Genomic DNA, 21,975 nt, shown 5'->3' with positions numbered 1-21,975 from the left:
CTCTTGCAGGTGGCATACCTGAAATCTAACTTGGAAACACATCAATAAACTCATTCATAATTGGAACATTCTCAAGCTTCAAACCAACTTCTGCTCACATCCTATACACTATAGAAGAATAATTCACACCCCTTTTTCATCAACTTTCTCACTTGCATAGCAGAGATAACTCCAACCTTCTTAGGTTTCCCGAAACGTTTATATGAGGTTAATTTTCCCAAAGGGTTTCTCAACACTACCTTCTGAACCTCACAGTCAATATTAGCCTTGTAAAGACTTAACCAATTAATCCCAAGAATCACATCCAAGTCTCCCAAATTGAATTCTATTAAGTTAGATGGAAATACACAACCTCCTATCTTCAAAGGCAAATTTCTAAAAAACTTGGTACACCTTGTGATCTCCCCAGTAGGGATACTAATAGGTAAATCAATCACTTCGGAATCTACTAACTCTAGTTGAATTTCCTCTGTCAAACCTTTCTTAAATATATGGGCCTTTGACTCCTCCGTGGCTACTAACTCAGGTGCAAACCTAGACAATGGTATGAACTTGTTATAGTACTCAAAGATAGTCATACTCCTCATCCTAAGGTTTATGAACTCCTGAGCCTTTTTGCTTTCTCATAAATGCAGGGTAAAATTTTTCTCTTAAAGCAGCAATAAAGGATTCCTAATTAAATTCTTCCACAACACTAAGTCTATTTCCATTTTCTTTGCATAATAAGTTAGCATTATCTTTCAGATACAGTACAACTTGACCTACTTTCGTACCTTCAGGACAGTTCATAGCCCCAAAAATCTTTTCAAACTCCCTGCTCCAACTCCCTAAGAGGGTCGGGTCAGCTTACCCCTTAAGGTACGACAATTTAATCTTAACTAGTCCCTCAACATGTCCCCAGTAGGATCGGGATGCTCAGCTCTTTTGTGAGTCAAATTCTCTGCCAATAGGCGAATAGCAAAAGCTAAGGCGTCATTGTTGTTTGACACTCTACTTCGCGACTGAAATTTAATGTAACTCTATGTTTGTTTCAATTCACAACTTGCCATTTTCTACGAAGACAACATTTGATTTGACCATAAAGATCGCATAAACAAACAATTTCTCATGAAGTTACTATAACACTAAGTTCACACATTATGAACCATAACAATCATATATTCACGCATGAATATCACATTAATAATCACATAGGGACCAAATGAAACCAATCACAATAAATAAAATATTCTCCTTTACACGCACTAAAATATATTCTCACTTAACTCAAATAACTGAATAATAACTTTTATTCCTCAAACGATAATAAGAATATTTTTTTTTTCAATCCAAAATAACCAACGTATTCCTCAACAATATAAAGATTCTAAATCATAAAATTTGAATCATTATAGCTTGACTACTTTCCAACAACTAATCTTAAAGCATAAATAAATACGCTATGGAGTTACATTATCATTCTTATCCTTATTTTCTTTATACTTTTATGGAGTAAACATATCTTCAAAGTCTCCAGAGTCTTCAATATAATAATGATTGTAATGATAATCTAAATTCCTAGGTCTATTAGATATTCGAATCCTTTTGGGTTGATGTCCATTTTCATCCACCACTAAATCACTCACATCGCTCAGATAAGGTCTCCAAGTAACACTATAGATGTCCTTTTAGGTTTGTGCTCTAGTATAATCAAACTTTTGAACTACTTCATATATCAACATGGATGCCTACTTTTAACACATAACACGATAATGATCTCTAGGCTAGTGTAGCGATACCTTCCAGACTCATTACATCGAACATTCTCATCATGACTCAATACGATTGAGTTATGATAGCTTCCTACTCTATTAACTTGCCTGATAGATATAGTTAGGAATCTACAACAAATAAACCTATTCCAATGGATATACTTAGTACTCTCCATGAACGCAATTCCCAACAATAAACAATAATGAGTTACCATTAACATCATAGGCACAATAACGTAACAATCAGCAGGGAAAAATAATAATAACGTGCTGAACTAACTATTCAATGCAGGCATATAATATTTATATCCTATATGTTCTTCCTATACTACCCATTCTCACAATACAACAAGTAAAACTTTAAAGGTAACAAAATTATATAGACACTCATTATAATTTCAATGAAAGTAATAGTAATTAAGTGTCAAACCTAAGAAATTTTTTGACTAATATATGAAAAACATTCGGACATCTTTAAAAGATTTCGAACCACATATAATTCGAAAAAACAAATTTCGACTCTAAAAAAAAATTTCGGACAATGTAAATTTTTTTCGAACCACCTTAAAAAAAAATTTGGACCCTCTCGAAAAAATATTTTTCTATCTTGTAAAAAAATATATGGAATAATATATTCCGATAAAGTTTTTTCAAAACGAATAAGTAGGAGCAATTATAAGAGTTTATTCAAATAACTAGTAAGTTAGTTAGGCGCCTAAAAGTTTTGAAAATAACCTAAAGCTCTGATACCACTTTGTAACACCCTGATAATTCTCCCTTTTCAGAAATACCTTTTCAATACAAAACGTAGAGAATTACCAAAGCATTATCTCCCGTATAACGTATCAGCTTATTCAGAATTTTGCAGCGGAATACATATAACTAAATTTCATACTTTAATAATATAAATAAATAAGTACTTAAAACCAAACACACTATAAATGTCTACTTCAAACCAAACTTATTATAATATGTTCCTACTAAGGTAATAGTAAGAGATTACACAAGCTCTCTATTCCTAGATTCCCAATGATGCAACATCTGCGAACCTGTAAATGTCAATGCTCTAAAGAATCTGCTCACTAAAATGGGTCATCACAGGATCAATAAGCCAAAGCTATGATCAAGAATCAGTAGCAATGCATGTAATCAGCAAAACTGAGTACTACATAGTATTACATAAACATTACTAACATGATACTAATAAAAACATGCAGGGATAAATAATAATATAATAATATAACAATATAACATTCTGCAGATAATTTCTACTGAACTAAATTTTAAACATCTTTTTATTATTCCCTCAGTTTCATTTTAATATACACACTTACACTTTTCACGCATGCCAATGCAAAACTTTAAGGATATATATCTTTTGGTTTTCGATTTGTAAAAAATATACAAAGTACATATTAATAAAAGACATGTTATGATGAATCTAACAAGATCCCACACGAATATATTTTTATCCGCATATAAATCACAAATGATGGTCAAAGTGAAATTTGTGAATAGTGCAAAATGTCAAAGTGTGTAGATTAAAATGAAACGGAGGGAGTACTTTAATGGAATAGTTATTGGACTTGATTTGTCTTATCTAAACTTTCCTTCACCTAGGAAGATGAAATACGAGCGCTACATCGTATTTCAGAATGACCTACGATATCGAGGAACCTTTGGAAAATAATAGGGATGGTAATCAATCCATCTCCCAGAAAAAGCCATGGCATGCTCACCATGTACCCCAACTCCTAATTGTCCAACTCTAGACGTGCACCAGTCTAATGTTTATTACTATCCATGTTACACTTTACGTGATTTATAATTTATTACTTGTTATGAAACACATAAGTAACACAGAATTATAAAATCAAACATTCACACTGAACTTCTTTTTATCTTAGGATTTAATAAGTGATCACACAACTTATAATCCAAGATTACTTTCTTTAATTTCAATCTTTCTTATTTTGTTGAACCTAGCCACCAATCAATCTTACCTTTTAAAGACATAACTTGTCAACTTACTAGATAAGGCCCACAATCCTTATAAAGTAGTGAAAATAATACTATAAGGGAACACATGATTAAACATGATTCAATCTCAAGAATATATTAATTTCCCCATGTGAATTAATAGCAAAAGTTCCCATCCACATGCTTGCATCAATAATTTCATACAAACATGATAATAATTAACTCATAATCAAATCTCATAATCAACATGTTTGCACAAGGGCATAAAACATGTAAAATTTAATTATACTAGAAATCACATATGAACTCACAAAGTTCCTATACATGATACTACAACTTTTCCTTCTTAAATCTTGATACTATATCACATAACACATAGGTATGTACGTACCTTGTGTAAACAACTGATAGGCCAGCTTTAATCGCTTTAAAGTCACCTACTGAATAATATCCGCCTAAAATAATCAATATAAATCAAAGTGAATACTCTAAATAAAATACAACAACTTTAAAATAATTTAAATCCCATTTAAAAATATTTAAAAGTTGTTTTTACTATTAAAACTTCAATTACTTTTAATATCTCACATAGTACTACATACTAGTAATTAAAATCCTTAAAACTCCATTATTAAAGCCATTTCTAAAATTCCAGCAACTTATAAAATTATAAAACTCTCTTTAAACATACTTATCAATCTGATAGTTTATAACATGCTATTATGATTTTCCAATATTTAACACCCTAAAAAACCATGCTTTGATAATTATAAACTCAATCTAGAAATAATAATCAAATCTGAAATTTTATTCTTTTAATACATACTCCCTCCGTTTCCTAAAGATCTTCCCTCTTTCCTTTTAAGTGCATTTCCAAAAGATCTTCCCTCTTTTACTTTATTCCTTATTTGGAATTTTTTTTTCCCTTTTTACCCTCTCATCCTTATCATATGGTCCACCATTACATTATTAATTCAATTTTACTCCCTTTCTCTCTCATACTTTCACTACTAGAAAAGGAGTGTTGTGAAGACGCTTTTTGGCCCAATTGGCGACGCTTAAAAGTGTCGCGAAATTTGCTCTCGACGCTGCCAAAAAGCGTCGAGCAGAATCAGTCGGCAATTCGCATCACCAAAAAGCGTCGCCATTGGCGTCACCAAAAAGCGTCTCCCTCACCCGTATAGCCGTCGCCACATTAGTTAGTGGGGTGCCATCAATTAATTTATAAACGCTTTAAAGTGTCCTAATTCGAGACGCTTTTTGTCGACTACAATTAGTCACGATGCTTTTTAGTGTTGAGAGAAATTTGGCTGAAAAATTAATCTTATATTTGTTATAAGTTCTTGACAAGGAAAAGCGTCTAGATTTTGTAAGGACTCTTTTAGTACTTTTTTCTTAATTAATTAACAAATAATTATATATAATATATAGTAATTTAGAATATAAAGTCAACAATGAAACTTGAAGATTACGTAAAAATACTTCGAACAATGTATATGTAATCATAAATCATAAACGTAGTTCGCACAATTAAAATTCCTACACACGTTCATCAATAATAATTCATAACTAATATGCTACTAAAAATACCACAAAATTAAAACACACTGAAAATGTAGTTGTAGCCTTACAAAACTAACTAATACTAAGATCTAGCAAAACAATGATGGTAGTCAATTTGAAGCCTCAAGTAGTGTCCTCTTGTTCTTGATCTGTTGGACTTTTATTATTATTTTCGAGTACCTTCAAAAGATGAAAAATAAGACCAAAATTATAATTAGCACATGTAATATATCCCAAAAAATAGGTAACACGAGCATAAAATAATTTAGACTAGAAAGACGAACACTATAATGTTCATAATTTACGGAAGGTTGTTCAAATTTTTCCTCTCATATAGCAGCCTGCAATGTTCCCATCTTACACTTCCTTTCACTTGTTGTCATGGAGTAAATTACATGCTTTAGACCTTATGCTCTGTTCAAGTAGATTTCATATATTATTAAAGCGGGGAAAAGTGCATATTTTCGAATTCATGTCATGTGATCAATTTATCCTAGCTCTGTCCATTATTAATGGTCGCATTGCTTGTTCAGACCTGCAACCACCTTTAAAAGTAGTCTCATCTTATGAAAGAGTTGTCACTGTTAATGTCACATCTCTGGCAAAAAAAACATGCAACCTTTATACTTGCCAAAACAGAAGACATCACCTTGGGATGGTGGCACGTGGCTGTGGTAGAGCCAAGGGTCTGGCACTGATGGTAAATCAATAATGGACTTATGGTTTGTTCGAGAGCGCTAGTTTGGGGTTATTTGGTAATATAAGATCAATAATTATAAGCTTCTTCCCTTAAAGAAGCTACGTCATAAAAGTCTATTAGGTAAGCATAACACTAAGACAACTAAATTCATTTAGATTGGTAGGGTAAGAAAACTACGGGCAGGTACACCGCTACCAATACTGTAATACTCCATATTTTTGGAATTAATTCGTAATAATTAAGAAATACCAAGAAAATAATAAAAAGGTATTTTAATATTATTTACAGAATAATAAGAATATAATAATATTAATACGAGTCGGTTGTGTTAATTTCGGATTTATAAAGGTTAAACCGACTTCACTTGATCTAGGGTTACCACTTTTAGAAGGGTATAAAAAGGGAAAGTAAGAGGAGAAATTTCAGAAACCCTAAGTTCCCTTTCTCCTCTCAGCCGTCATTCCTTCTTCTCCCTCAAACCCTTCTACTCTCTCGTGGGTCTTCTCTCTCGCGGATCTCCTCTCTCTCTTGCTGACCTCTTTCGCTCTCCATTTCTCCTTTACCAAGAGGCTCGTCGAGAGTTGTGAGGGTGCTGGGCAAACCTTCGGCGAGGCTCGAGAGGGTCATTGCGCGAAGCTCGGGTGCCAGCGAGTGCGCGAGTTTGAGGGCGCGAGGTCGAGCGAGCGGTTTTGTGTGGCTGTGCGAAGGGATTGCGTCGGGAGTTCGATTGCTGTGCGTGTGGAGACGAGCGAGCGCACGATCGAGGTTGCGCGAGGAGTGCGGTGCTGGTGCGAGACTCGCGTGTGCGAGCGAAGTGGTGTGGTGGTCCGAGTGCTAAGCGCGCGACGAGGGTGCGCGAGGGTGCTACTGTGCGTTCGTGTTCGAGTGTGGTTGTTGCGCCGTTGCCAGAAATCGGTCGCCGGAATTTGATTTCCGGCAAGCTTAACGGTCCCAATTTCATAAGCGGAATGTTCGATTAAGACAGCGAAAGTTCTCCGTTACAAGGTACGTACGCGTACCAGTTTAATCCCAAGTATTAGTATCATGATTAGGTTGCAATCTATGTTATTGGAACCTAGAAGCATGATAGGGAACGTTTGATTGATTGAGATTGTCTGGTTAGACATTTGTAATTGAAATCGATATGTTGCATTGGAATGCGTAATTCTATCGTAGTATAAACAAGAGCATTTTTAATCTATCCATAGTGTAACAAGGTTGTTACAAGAGATATGATTCGAGCATTGTAACTAAGAGGACAGGTAAATGATTCTATGTATCCATAGTGTAACAAGAGTGTTACAAGAGATACGATTTGAGCATTGTAACTAAGAGAACAGGTAAATGACTATATGTGGTTATGAAATGAATGGTTAATATTAAAATGAATTATGGCAATATCTTGTAGCTGGACTCCCTACAAGTGATGAACAATGGGGGGAGTGTGGGACTTGTCCTACGCTCCTACGGAGGCCTACTGTGACAACAGTAGTGTCCTTATATTTTGGACACTCAAGTAGGCGGAAGGTTCCGTTCGATCTTGGGGGTATGCATACTAAGGTGATGGGTGTGAGACGGAACAAAACCGTATTTGCATTTAAAGAGTATCATTTTTGGGTCACTTTGTCTCCAAGGAGGGTGTGTCAGTAGATCCTGCAAAGATCAAAGCCGTCAGTGAATGGCCTACTCCAAAGAATGTCACAGACATAAGAAGCTTCTTGGGTTTAGCCGGTTACTATAGGAGATTTGTGAAAGACTTCTCCAAAATAGCAAAGCCCATGACCACTTTGATGAAGAAGGATTGTAGGTTTAACTGGAATGAGGACAGTGAGAAAGCCTTTCAAACGCTCAAAGAAAGGTTAACATCAGCCCCTTCCTAACCTTGCCTAGCGGGAATGAGGGATATGATGTGTATAGTGATGCGTCCAAGAATGGGTTGGGTTGTGTTCTTATGCAAAATGGGAAGGTCATAGCTTATGCGTCTCGACAGTTGAAGCCATATGAAGTCAATTACCCAACACACGACTTAGAATTGGCCGCAATAGTGTTTGCCCTAAAAATCTGGAGACACTACCTTTACGGGGTGACTTGTCGAATCTTCACTGATCACAAAAGCTCAAATACATCTTCACCCAGAAAGACCTTATATGAGACAGCGCAGATGGTTAGAGCTCATCAAGGATTATGACTTAGACATTCAGTACCATGAGGGTAAAGCCAACGTCGTTGCTGATGCGTTAAGTCGCAAGTCTAGCCATAGCCTGAATACATTAGTCGTTGCCGACAAACTTTGTGAGGAGTTTTCTAGACTCCAGATAGAGTTGTTCATGAAGGGGGGGTAGAAAGATTGCTGAGTGCCTTAAATATCGAGCCCAACTTTCTAGACGAAATAAGAGAGAGTCAACCTGGGGATGTCTTGAGCGAGTCAAAGCAAAGCTTAAGGAGGGAAAAGCAGAAGGGTTTGCGATCCATGAGGATGGAAGCATAAGATATAAGGGTAGGTGGTGTGTACCACAAAAATGTGAAGAATTGAAACAAAAGATAATGGGTGAGGGTCATAACACGACTTATTCCGTCCACCCAGGGGAGATAAGTTTATAAGGACCTCAAGAAGATGTTCTGGTGGCCTGGGATGAAAAGAGCAGTAGCTGAATTTGTTTCAAAATGTCTAACGTGCCAGAAAGTCAAAAGTGAACACAAGAGACCTCAAGGAAAGATTCAACCTTTAGACATTCCACATGGAAATGGGACTCTATCCATGGATTTCGTGTAGCCTTACCTAGGAGTCGGGGAGGCAATAATACCATATGGGTGATAGTGGATAGACTAACCAAAACAGCAAGGTTCATACCTATGAAAGATACGTGGAGTATGGAAGCCTTAGCCAAGGCCTATGTGAAAAATGTCATTCGATTGCATGGAGTACCCACGAGTATAGTATCAGATAGAGATTCGCGATTCCTTTCGAATTTCTGGAAAAAGGTTCAGGAAGCTTTTGGTAGTGAGCTATTGATGAGTACAGCTTTTCACCCAGCTACAGACGGTCAAACCGAAAGAACTATTCAGACCTTAGAGGACATGTTGAGAGCGTGTGCCTTAGAATACCAAGGATCATGGGAAGACCATTTGGACCTCATAGAATTCTCATACAACAACAGCTACCATGCTAGTATTAAGATGGCACCATTTGAAGCACTGTATGGGAGAAAGTGTCGTAGCCCTTTTGTTGGAACGACATTAGTGAGACTGTGGTGTTAGGACCTGAGATGATTCAGGAGACAGTGGATCAGGTGCGATTCATTCAAGAAAAGATTAAGGCTGCACAGGACAGGCAGAAATCCTATGCGGATCAGAAGCGAAGAGATGAGAATTACAAGTCGGGGAAAAAGTATTGCTTAAGGTGTCTCCAATGAAAGGAGTGATGCGATTCGGGAAAAAGGGGAAGCTAAGCCCTAAATTCATAGGACCATATGAGATTCTGGCGAGAGTAGGCAAAGTCGCTTATCGCCTAGATTTGCCCAATAACTTAGAAAGGGTCCATAATGTGTTTCACGTATCCCAACTCCGGAGATACGTACCGGATGAGTCACATGTACTTGAACCGGAAAATGTCGAAATAGACGAACCTTATCCTATGAGGAGAAACCTGTCCAGATCTAGACCGCAAAGTGCGTAGTACGAGGAATAAGGACATCAGAATTGTCAAAGTGTTGTGGAGAAATCAAAATACTGAAGAAGCCACCTGGGAAGCCGAAGATGCAATGCGTCTGAAGTACCCTGAGCTTTTTCAAGAGGTACGTGAGTTACGGGGACGTAACTTTTCTTTTAAGGGGGGAAGAATGCGATAGAATTTCGCGCTTTCACCCTAAAGTATGTTAATTATGATAGTTATTTGTAATTATTGCTGATCTGTTGTGCGAACGTTAGAAAACGCTTATGAAATTTTGGGACTTAGAAGTGCAAAAGATCGTCGTTAAGGCTGGCTACCTCCAAGTTTCGGGACGAAACTTCTTTTAAGGGGGAAAGCCTGTAATACTCCGTATTTTGGAATTAATTCGTAATAATTAAGAAATACCAAGAAAATAATAAAAAGGTATTTAAATATTATTTACAGAATAATAAGAATATAATAATATTAATACGAGTCGGTTGTGTTAATTTCGGATTTATAAAGGTTAAACCGACTTCACCTGATCTAGGGTTACCACTTTTAGAAGGGTATAAAAAGGGAAAGTAAGAGGAGAAATTTCAGAAACCCTTAGTTTCCTTTCTCCTCTCAGCCGTCATTCCTTCTTCTCCCTCAAACCCTTCTACTCTCTCGCTGGTCTTCTCTCTCGCGGATCTCCTCTCTCTCTTGTTGACCTATTTCTCTCTCCATCTCTCCTTTACTAAGAGGCTCGTCGAGAGTTGTGAGGGTGCTGGGCAAACCTTCGGCGAGGCTCGAGAGGGTCATTGCGCGAAGCTCGGTTTTGTGTGGCTGTGCGAAGGGATTGCATTGGGAGTTCGATTGCTGTGCATGCGGAGACGAGCGAGCGCACGATCGAGGTTGCGCGAGGAGTGCGGTGCTGGTGCGAGACTCGCGTGTGCGAGCGAAGTGGTGTGGTGGTCCGAGTGCTAAGCGCGCGACGAGGGTGCGCGAGGGTGCTACTGTGCGTTCGTGTTCGAGTGTGGTTGTTGCGCCGTTGCCAGAAATCGGTCGCCGGAATTTGATTTCCGGCAAGCTTAACGGTCCCAATTTCATAAGCGGAATGTTCGATTAAGACAGCGAAAGTTCTCCGTTACAAGGTACGTACGCGTACCAGTTTAATCCCAAGTACTAGTATCATGATTAGGTTGCAATCTATGTTATTGGAACCTAGAAGCATGATAGGGAACGTTTGATTGATTGAGATTGTCTGGTTAGACATTTGTAATTGAAATCGATATGTTCCATTGGAATGCGTAATTCTATCGTAGTATAAACAAGAGCATTTTTAATCTATCCATAGTGTAACAAGGTTGTTACGAAAGATATGATTCGAGCATTGTAACTAAGAGGACATGTAAATGATTCTATGTATCCATAGTGTAACAAGAGTGTTACAAGAGATACGATTTGAGCATTGTAACTAAGAGAACAGGTAAATGACTATATGTGGTTATGAAATGAATGGTTAATATTAAAATGAATTATGGCAATATCTTGTTGCTGGACTCCCTACAAGTGATGAACAATGGGGGGAGTGTGGGACTTGTCATACGCTCCTACGCAGGCCTACTATGACGACAGTAGTGTCCTTATATTTTTGACACTCAAGTAGGTGGAAGGTTCCGTTCGATCTTGGGGGTATGCATACTAAGGTGATGGGTGTGAGACGGAACAAAACCGTTTGCATTTCATCTAACAGACCTAGTGTCTGTTAAGGATTCAGTAGCCCGTATGATTCTAGTAAGATGACGGTGCCCGTTCGATGCCAATTAAAGATTCAAGATATAAAGGTTAAAGGATGTAACATAATGTAGCATCATGCTTAAGATCATTCATGTGTGCATCATTTATGCTTATATGTATTCAATGGTTCCTTACGTACTCAGCATAGCTGATTGTGTGTTATTATGTGTTTGATGAACTGCGATGAACCATTGATGCTACAATGGGGAGCAGACTAGGTGTGCTGGTGTTGCTGCATATTCTTGAGCATACGGGGACTAGGCTTTGGTATTTACATTAAAGCATTTTTAAATAAGTATTATTGGTTTTTCTAAGACTTATATAAATGGTTTGTGGTTTGAAGGAAAGGGGTCATTGATGATTCCCGAGTTGTATTTATATTTTAATTCCGCTGCATTTTAGTTTTCAAGATGATGTTTTAAGTTATCGTTAACTCTTATTATGCCTTGCGTTCCATCGCGGCGGTAACGCCCCCGAAGTCGACGCGACGTAGCAGTGGTAGACGCGTGTGGATTTTGGGGGTGTTACAAATACAACACCGGCAATAGCAGCAGTCATCCTTACTCCACCTACCACAACTGTCAAAGATAAAATTCTAGTGCCTTATACAAGATAAAGCAAAGTAAAAGGAACCAATAGTAGCAACGTCTAGCAAACCAGACAGCAGTGCATTACATTAAAATCTAGACGATAGACCATATTAGCAATACCCAACAAGTACTACTAAGCCCAAAAGCTTCAACAAGGCATAAACACCATGAAGATGTACCCTGTAGGAGACTAGTACTTAGTGAAAAATGTAGGAGACTAGTACTGATCCAACAAAGCTGTAGGAGACTAGTGTGAAGTGGAGGATGTAAATACTAGATGAAATAGAGGTTGTTTGGTAAATACAAAGCTGTAATAATGCGGTTAAAAGTCATAGGCATTTATTTTTTTAAATGTTCATATAATTGCCAAAATTTGGACTGAAATCAGGTAATGACTAGGATTAGAAGGACTGTAAACATATTCTATGGTCTCATCAGAAAGAATATGTTAACATTATTCTACTGACAATTCATGAGCCTGGACATCATACCTAAGATAACCCAAAAAACATGTCCGGTTGAATTACCTGCAGCATTCTTACCCTAAGCCGCATAGCTATCCATATAAATTAATTTCACAAACATACATCACCAGCTCTTAGTGCTACACCGTTATGATAACCATTATCCGGTTCAGATACTTCTTCAACACCTTCCCATACATACAGCCACAATAGAAAACATCCTGGAGTTTATCATGCCATATTACAGCCAAAAAACAAACACTCCAAACCCATAAAAACAACTCCAATAAGCCACATTCATCCCCAGGTTCTCTATCACTAAATTCATCTTAATTGCTACCTATGACTACCAGTACACATGACAAAATTTCCTTATACTGGCATTCCCTGTTTTTTCTAATGTTAACTACTTCAAGAATGGCGCAGAAAAGGAGAGGGGAATCAAAAAGAAAAAAAAATCAAGTAGCAGAGGCAACGGAAGATATAAGGAAAAGGAGATGAACAAGAATTGATCAATCTTTCCTTCTAGTCAATTTAAATACCTTAAGAACATTCTCATATACAACAAAAGTTACAGCGGATTTTGTAATCAGAAGGTTAATATGTTTAGATGTTCGAATGTATCTGGATTCTGGAATATAAGTGGTTGTCTTAAAGCCTAAAGCCTTAAACACTAAATCTGATTTGAAAATGATGAATCACACAAATGTACAAGATATAATATTTCAGATGTCCCTTTTTATAAGTTTCCAGAGGGTGTTAAGTTAAGCACTGGCTAAGGCCTTCTCATATTGTTATGCATTATGAGAGTTGCCTTGAGAAGCAAATGTTATTGCCTCGTAAGCACAAAGTTTGACAGAATAAATCTAACTAGGCATCCACTAATATCTCAGCAACGACAAAAGGGCAGCAAATGCTTCTCATAGTTACAAAATTATTAAACAGCCAGTGCACCATCTGGTGCTTTCCATATTTCACATGAGGCCAACACAACCCCCACATGATTTGCCATTCAACTTTCATAACGAATTATGCTTTTAGTGCGATGCTCATGAGGAGTCTATATCCTCCATCCCCTCTTTGATTGTGCTTATGCAGTGGAGGTTTCCACAGTTACTAGTGCTCTGAGTTTTTTTTTTTCTTTTCCTTTTGTTGAGAGGTCAACTAATTCGCAGTAGAATCAATTAATCTACTTGACAAAATTAATGCTTGAATTTAAATACAAGCAAATGAATACGATGCACAAAAGAAGAATTCGACTTCAACCAACAAAAGATTACAAAATCCAAAATTATATAAAATAATCTATCAAGAAATTTTAAATTCTAGCATGAAAAAATTAACCTCGGTAGAAGAAATCAGAATATTTTAGGAAGATACTTACTTTGATCTCATCTACCATCTTAGCTTTGAGATTCTTGTCGACATAATGCAAATTTAATTCCCCAACTGGACAATATCCTGCGGAAGACACCAGCCAACTCAGTAACAGAACAAGCCTAAAGTAAACATGAAAATGGTGTTCAAAGCTCTAATTGATTATTCAAGCAAGGGGATATATACTTGTGCTTCTCACAAATTCAAGTTCCACCAATTCACAAATTACACTCTACTATGAACATATTGTAGTGTCCAGACAAGAAAAAGAACATCGAAATTCGAACTTTATATGTCAATAGGCACTCAAACAGGCTCATACATAGAATAATCAAAAGCTTGCGAAAAGATTAATTGTTTCCAGATATTAACTTCAATTTAGTACAATGTGGCTGATATATCTTAAATTAGAAAGAATTAGAGATTTAAGCAAACCAACAAGGAAAAAAAGCAAGGTAATAAAACATTGTTGCAAGTGAAGTAATGCAAATAGCTCTATCTCCATTTTAATAGAATTCCACGTAGAGGTTTCCAATCAGCAATATGAAATCAATCAAAACATTCTTCATAACACCCATAATTTGTAACCACTTAGGAGTAATTTTCAGCAACAAAAACTACCCAGTACACAATTTACACATTAATATCCAAATTTAAATTCTTTGTAGCTTTTAGACAAATTAGAGAAGGCACACATACCTTAGAACGAAAATAAAAAGTTTTGCTCTCTGCTCAAATTCTCGCCGCTTTGCAATTTTGTGGGTGAAATTCGAAGACTTTGAACGAAAAAAGGAGTGAAATTCGTGAGTAAAATTCGAAGACTTCGAACGAAAAAAAAAGGAGTGAAATTCGAAGATTTCGAAAAAGGAGTGAAATGCAAAGATCACTTCGAACGAAAAAAAGGAGCAAAATTGATGAGCGAATTGACAAATTCGAAGAATTGGAATGAAAAAAAAAGAGAAGAAGACGCATACCTGATGAAGAAGACGCATACCTGATGAAGAAGACGGTTATGGTGACCAATTGATGAGCGAATTGGGAAGAAGATGATTATAGGGTTTTTCGTTAACTACCACCGCAGGTTTAGAGCTGATGCTACAGTTTTTTCGCGTCCAGTTCGTTTGTGAGGGAAGGTGGGGGGATTTTTTTTTAAAAAAATTATCATTTAATTTGTAACAACCCATATTTTTAAGGGTGTTTTAATTATCATTATTATCTAAAATTATATATATTAGATCTTCTTATCATATTTAAGTTGGAATATGAAGTTTATGTTTTAATTAACGATATTTTAGTAGTTTTATTATTCTTGATATTATATGTTAATTAAACAATACTTTGGAAGTGTTTAATCTACAAGTATATTCCGAAAAATGATTTTGAATAACTTGGAGTTCAAATCGTTATATGTTAGTTTATCGTAGTTAGCAACATTTACAGTATTAAGTTAGTAAGTCGTGTTGTATTTTAGATGTGAACAGAAAAGAAAATCCGAAAATTATAAACACCACCCCTTTATTGTTTTAGTCGGTCAAGAAACAAAAGAAAAAAAAAACCAAAAACCCCCTACCGTTTCTCTCTCTCATGGAAAAACCAAACCCCAACCCTCATCTCTCTATCTCCTTCGCATCTCTCTCTCGCACTTCGTGTCTCTCCCTTCTGGTTGGTTCTTCGCCGGCGTATTTTGCAGCTCGCTGGAGCGTCGTCGTCTGCCACCGCAAGACTCCCTGTATTCTCTCTCTCCTCTGTTCTTGTGGTCGTGGTTAGTCTCGAGAATTGGCGGTGCTGCCGTGAGCATTGCCGCCGCGAGCTGTCGTGGTGGTGTTATTGCGAATTGGCGGCGTTGTTGCCTTGTTTTTCTCTCTCCTCTGCTCGATTTGTTGCTGTTGCGTGTTGCTGCTGTTGTGTCGGTGTCGTTGCCGCTGCTGCGTTGTTGTCCCGCGATGCTGCTGCCGCCATTATCGCGGTGTTGCAGCTCAATTCTGGCCCGCCAGTGAGGTGCCACACTCACCCTTTTTGCTTCTCTATTGTTTTCTCTTTTGAACTTTGATGGAATTATGAGGTTGATTTCAATTATATATTCTTTGATTTGTGATTTAGTTTACTAGTTATATTGATGAGTAGTTTTCATGTTTTTGATTCTAGTAAAATCAAATCTGAGTATGTGAGTTATGTTTAGAAATTCTTTTCATGAAATTCTGGATTTTTCATGTGTAAATCATTGATGTCAGGATAGTTGGACTTGGAATGTCTTTAAAGTGGTTAAATTTCAGATTTATCTTAAACCATGTTGAAGGTTCTGATTGAAATGTGTAGCTTCCTAAAGCCAAATATTTAACCTTAAAGTAACTGAAACTTGTTATGAATTGTGAAGATTGGATATAGTCGTTGGATAAAGCGTTACTACTAATTAAAGTATATTTTAGAATAAATTGTGGAGTTGTATCTCGCAATTGAAGACAAAATTGTTGGTTCATCGAAAGTAGAGTTCATATTACTAGCGGTGACTTGATTCAGGATTGCATTTATAAGGTAATACTTGAAGATGACAACTTTCAATGTATACCATATGAAATTCTCAGTTAGGACTTAAGATTATGGAGTAAAGAGCTATTTCGATTCCTAATTAGTCTAAATGATATTCTTTATAGTTATTTATTAAGAGATGTTCTTGAATTCTTTAATGGGTATATACGAAAAGATGTGATCAATATGATTATAAAACATTTGTCGGTTCATTTGAAATAGAGTATAGGTTATTCTAGTATAGATCGATTATTATTCTATGTAATTACTATCTTAATTACATAGATCATACTAAATTATTGTTAATAAACTGAAATGTAGTGGATAGTGTTATGGTTAACTACGATGAGTATCTTTTCAGCTTTACAATCTTTGTGTTATAAGATATGACCTATGATAGATTAATGGACCTATTTGAAGTGAATAATATGGAATGGTATGGAGTTGAGTTATTGAATTTGAAGTATATGGTATGAGTTGCACTTGAAATTGAAGGGATTGATTAGTTGTGTAATTGTGGTGCCTTTCATATTATTTATTATTTGATCATTGTGAAATGATTTCGATATAGGGGACTAAGTTTGCTTCTGGATAATCATTGATAGATTGAGCACCTAAATCTCAGGTCTTATTAAGGTTTCTATTACTATGACCAAATAAGTCATATTCTAGACTTCATGATACTTAATTCATGCTACTTGTGAAATTTACTGTAACCATGGGACTATAGAGAAGCAATATTGTTAAAAATTAGATTCTTAGAAGTCACCTAAGATGTGAATGATTATAGGTGCTTGAGTCAAGTTTTAGTATACTCTAAATCGACTAAATTTGGGGTTAAAACATGGATCCTTCTATTGATTAATAGTTATGAATTCTTACTTCTCTGGTGTTGTATTGAAGGATGATAATTCGAGTGTAACTTCGAGATTTTGTATATTATTTGATGACTATGAAAGTTGCTTGAGATATACTAATTTACTTGTAAAGGTGGACATAAAACTTAGTGGATTGAATTGCTGAGGCTATTTCCTATGTTACTTAAATTGGATATGGACTTGTATATGATTGATATGGATCCAAGTATATTGTATGTACTACACTGATATAAGATGTATTGGTTCATTCGTGTGATTGTAGAATCATTGATGACATCGATGTAGATAGGGAATGGTATAGAATTGATTTGGATTGAAATGCATAGTATGAACTACAATGTTATTGAATACATCGATTAACTCGTGTTATTTCAAAATCTTGATAATATTGTCTGATTTGGTTCATACGTGAGAAGGTTATTGATTTTTGGATCATTGTGAAAGAAAGATTGCACCCTAGTTGCTCTTGATTTCTTAAAAGATATTGATCGTGGAAAATGAAAGATTACATGGACTAACTATTGGATATATAGATGTTTTGTTATATTATCTTCGCCCGAATTGGGAAGATATTGGATTGATTGATATTCGCCGTATGTGGCAAGATACTAAACCGTCCTCTTCTCTAGTGTGGCCCGCCGGGGCTCCCGGGTCACATAAAAGCTTGAGTTGAGGGGTGTGCACACTATAGGTTATTGGCCATTGATATTATTGGTAAACCGGCCGGGCTCCCGGGTTTACATTATTATAGACCGGCCGGGACTCCCGGGTCTATTATTTGCTATTTAGTGGGTCGGCCGGGGCTCCCGGATCCACTCAGACTTTGTCTTTGGATTATTTGATAACTCTTGTTTGATGAAATGATATTTGAACTTGATAATAATTAATATTTATTCCACGTCTCGTATTTGATTATCAAAGATGAATTACTCGTGATTATGGACTCAATGAATTCATTATCAATATATTAGGATACTCAAAGGTCGTAAACATGCTACTCTATTACATTGTGATTTCGGTGATGAAACTTATTGGTAACTGTATTTGACTATATTCTTGTCTATATGACTTGCATGGTTATTTTACTTATCATGACTATGTAATTTGTTTTGGAACTTGAGGATTACGAGTATTGAACATAATTAAGGTAGTTTTGAGATACAAATTCTTTTGGCTTTGAATGAATATAGATTGACATAGAAAGTTTATAAAGCGGAAACTTTATATAAGAATGTAATGAGAATTCGAGTAGTACTTTTATGTTTTGAAGTATATATCTTGATGTTTTCTAGTTTGGCTTAAGGTGGAGTGTTGGTACTCAGCTTTTGCTGACGTGTGTTTTGTTTGTGTTGTTCTTTCCCGTGTGGGGTTGAACCTGTAATGATCCATATACTTTGTATAATGGTGAGCAGTTGATACTAGAGCAGGTTTCTTGTTGGATTCGCGAAGTTTAAGGTGAGGACGGAAATTCATAGAGGAACTTTATATTCGAAGACTTCCAAATGTAAATTGTACTCGGGTTTAAATATGTATTAATTATATTAGTCTTGTTGACGTTTTGATTGAAGATTTCTTTGATTAGTTTGTAATACTGATTAGTGCCATTGGATTTGATTCCCTCTTGAGGTTGTTTCCGCGAAAGCGTTGACGGTTTAGGTTTTGAGATGAAGAATATTATATTTTATTGAGTTTGTAAACAGGTTTAAATTATTTCCCACTTTGGGTTGTCCAATTTTCAGAGGAAATGCTGTCGAAATTTCGAGTCAAATTAGGAGACTATTTTATTAAGGTTTGTATTAATTGTGATTGACGACCGGGGCGTTACATAATTGCTCTGAAATTTTAAGCGCGGGATGGGCCGGGATCATTTAATTAGCTAGCTCTGAAATTTTAAGCTAATTCACGTGCCCTACACGTGAAATAAGGACACTTAAAAACGTAGACAAGATTCTCGACGCTTTTAGACGTCGAGGTACTGCGGAATTAATTTGGCCCACTCAACACTTATGCTGAGGCGTCGAGGATAAAGCGTCCAGAAGGTAAGGGTTTTCTAGTAGTGGTTAATCCCTTTTTATTTGTTTATTTATCTTAACCCCTTTCTCTCTCCTACTTTACCCACCTCATACCCCACACAAACGGATCCTCCTTGGTATCTGTAGGAATAGTAACAAGGAAAATCTTTAGGAAACGGAGGAACTAATATATATAATACAAGATTAATAATTAAATAGTAAATTAAAGTTAATAATCATGATTAGTACTAAAATAAAACATAAAAACATGATCTTTAATTGAAACTTGAGGAAGAAGAAAAGAAATTAACCAACAAATCAAAGAACAAGGAAGAAGGAGGGCGTCAGAACAGTGCAGCAACACTGGCAGCAATGGCGCACAAGGAAGGATCGTGAATATGAAGGTGTGGTGACGTTTCTTGTCGAACAAGAAAGCGTTACTTGAAGAAGAAGAAAGAAAACTTGAGAGGAAAAAATAAAACTCATGTGGGAAAAGGAAAGAGTGTATGGCCGACTACTTTGTGTGAGGAGAGAGAGAATAAATTTTTGTCTGATAAAAATAATTGGGTCTAAGGTATCTATAAAGATGCTTTTTCTTTTGGGCTTAGGAAAAGGAGATTGGGTTCAAATAAAGTTCGATGATGAATAAGATTAATGGATTAGAACTCCTAACATCAATAGAAATCATTTTCCTAATCCACTTGGAATTTTGGGTTCCTCAAGCCCATATAAACTTCTTTTCCAAATTAAGTTAGTATGTAAACATTTTTCAAAGCATGCCAAAACAAAATATCTTTGACTTCCTTAATTCCTTTAAAATAATTTCTTTGACTTTCAAGATGGTCAATCTTCTTTAAATAAATCATTTCAAATTAAATTATGTTTAAATATATAAATACTAAAATATATTTATAAAATTCATAAAATTACGGGGGATTACAGTCTACCCCTCTTAAAAGAAGTTTCGTCCTAAAACTTGACAGAAAAACTCACACATTTTCAAAAGTTTGAACTCATATTTCCTTTGAAAAATATTGTGCCACTTATGTGCACACGTTTACTAACTTAAAACACTTGTGTTACTTATGAACACGTTTTCTTATGCAAAGAATCTACTTCTTTTGCACCAATATGAGAAAATTGCCTAAAATAGGCATAAAAATGCATAAAAATCTCATAAAAATATGCAAAAAGCGTGAAATTCTATCGCATTCTATCCCCGTTAAGGAAAACCAATTACGCCCTTGTAACTCACCTCAAGGAAACAAGTCTAGATACTTATTTTTCATCTCATCTTCGGCTTCCCACGTTGCCTCTTCAGACTCGTGGTTAGACCAAAATACTTTCACGATGTGGACGCTCGTAATGCGTGTACTACACACTTTCGTGTAGAGAATGTTGATAGGTCTTTCTTCATACGTGAGGCTACTATCATCTGATGTTGTTCAGGCTCTAGGACATGACGCTCATCAGGGATATAAGCATATAACATTTGAGTTGTGGAGCTCATCATGCATCTGCTCAAACTCCATTGGCAATGCCCATCTGTAGGCTACTTTCCCGATTCCCTCTAAAATCTCATATGGGCCTACATAGGTAGCACTTAACTTGACTTTTTTTCCAAATCGCATGCCGCCCTTAGTGGGTGATACTTTTAAGAAAACCTTATCACCTATTGCAAACTCATCCTTGCTTCGTTACAAGTTAGCATAACTCTACTGCCTATCTTGTGCAGCTTGAATTCTAGGCTGAATCAATATGACATTCTTGACGGTTTCCTCAATAAACTATGTCCCCAAGACTATATTTTCACTAAAGTCATTCCAACAAATGGGACTTCTACACTTCCGTCCGTATAATGCCTCAAAAGGTGTCGTCTTAATGCTCGCATGATAGCTATTGTTGTAAGAAAATTCAATTAGGTCTAATTGGTCCTCCCAACTACCTTGAAAATCAATAGCACATGCTCTCAACATATCCTCCATGGTTTGGTTAGTCTTCTCAGTCTGACCATCAGTCGTAGGGTGAAAGGTTGTACTCATCTTCAATGTTGTCCCAAGGATTAATTTGGCCTTTTCCCAAAATTTCGAAAGAAACCTACAATCACGGTTAGAAATGATACCCTTTGGAACTCCATGTAGTCACCACATGCCTAATGTATGTCTTAGCAAGTTGCTTCTTTTTCCATGTCTCCTTAATGGGTATAAACAAGGCGAATTTGGTCAATCTATCCATAATAACCCAAATAGTGTCATTACCACTCCTCGTTCTAGGCAAAGCAGTCACAAAGTCCATAGAAATAGAATCCCACTTCCATCCAGGAACCTCTAAGGATTGAACCTTCCCCATGGGTCTCTTATGATATCTTCACCTTCTGACAGGTTAGGCACATAGACACATATTCAGCTACCTCTCGCTTCATATTTAGCCACAAATAGATACCCTTAAGGTCTTTATACAACTTGCCACCCCAAGAGTGCACAGAATATGGAGTGTTATGCCTCCATCCATAAGATGCCTCTTAAAGTCATTACATTAGTATGGTACACACCACCTCCCCTTAAACCTCAAACTTCCATCATCATGCATTTTAAAGTCGGCTTCCTTACCTTGCTTCATTTTCTCCTTGATCTTATCTAGGTGCTCATCCCCAACTTGACCCTCTTTGATCTCGTCGAAAATTGACAACCCCAAAGATAAAGC

General features: G+C 36.4%; 1 long non-coding RNA gene across 1 annotated transcript; it reads left to right on the top strand.

The window, feature by feature from the left end:
- Positions 1-15,005: 15,005 nt before the first annotated feature.
- LOC125498989 (uncharacterized) lies at positions 15,006-18,894 on the top strand. Its single transcript, XR_007275645.2, has 2 exons — positions 15,006-15,854; positions 18,673-18,894. It is a non-coding gene; the product is annotated as an uncharacterized LOC125498989 (long non-coding RNA).
- The last annotated feature ends 3,081 nt before the right edge of the window (positions 18,895-21,975 follow it).

The sequence above is a fragment of the Beta vulgaris genome, chromosome 6 (genome assembly GCF_026745355.1).
Source record: "Beta vulgaris subsp. vulgaris cultivar EL10 chromosome 6, EL10.2, whole genome shotgun sequence".
In the NCBI taxonomy this organism is placed as follows: domain Eukaryota; kingdom Viridiplantae; phylum Streptophyta; class Magnoliopsida; order Caryophyllales; family Amaranthaceae; genus Beta; species Beta vulgaris.
Note: the sequence above shows the minus strand (reverse complement) of the source record. Positions and strands in the feature narration are given on the sequence as shown.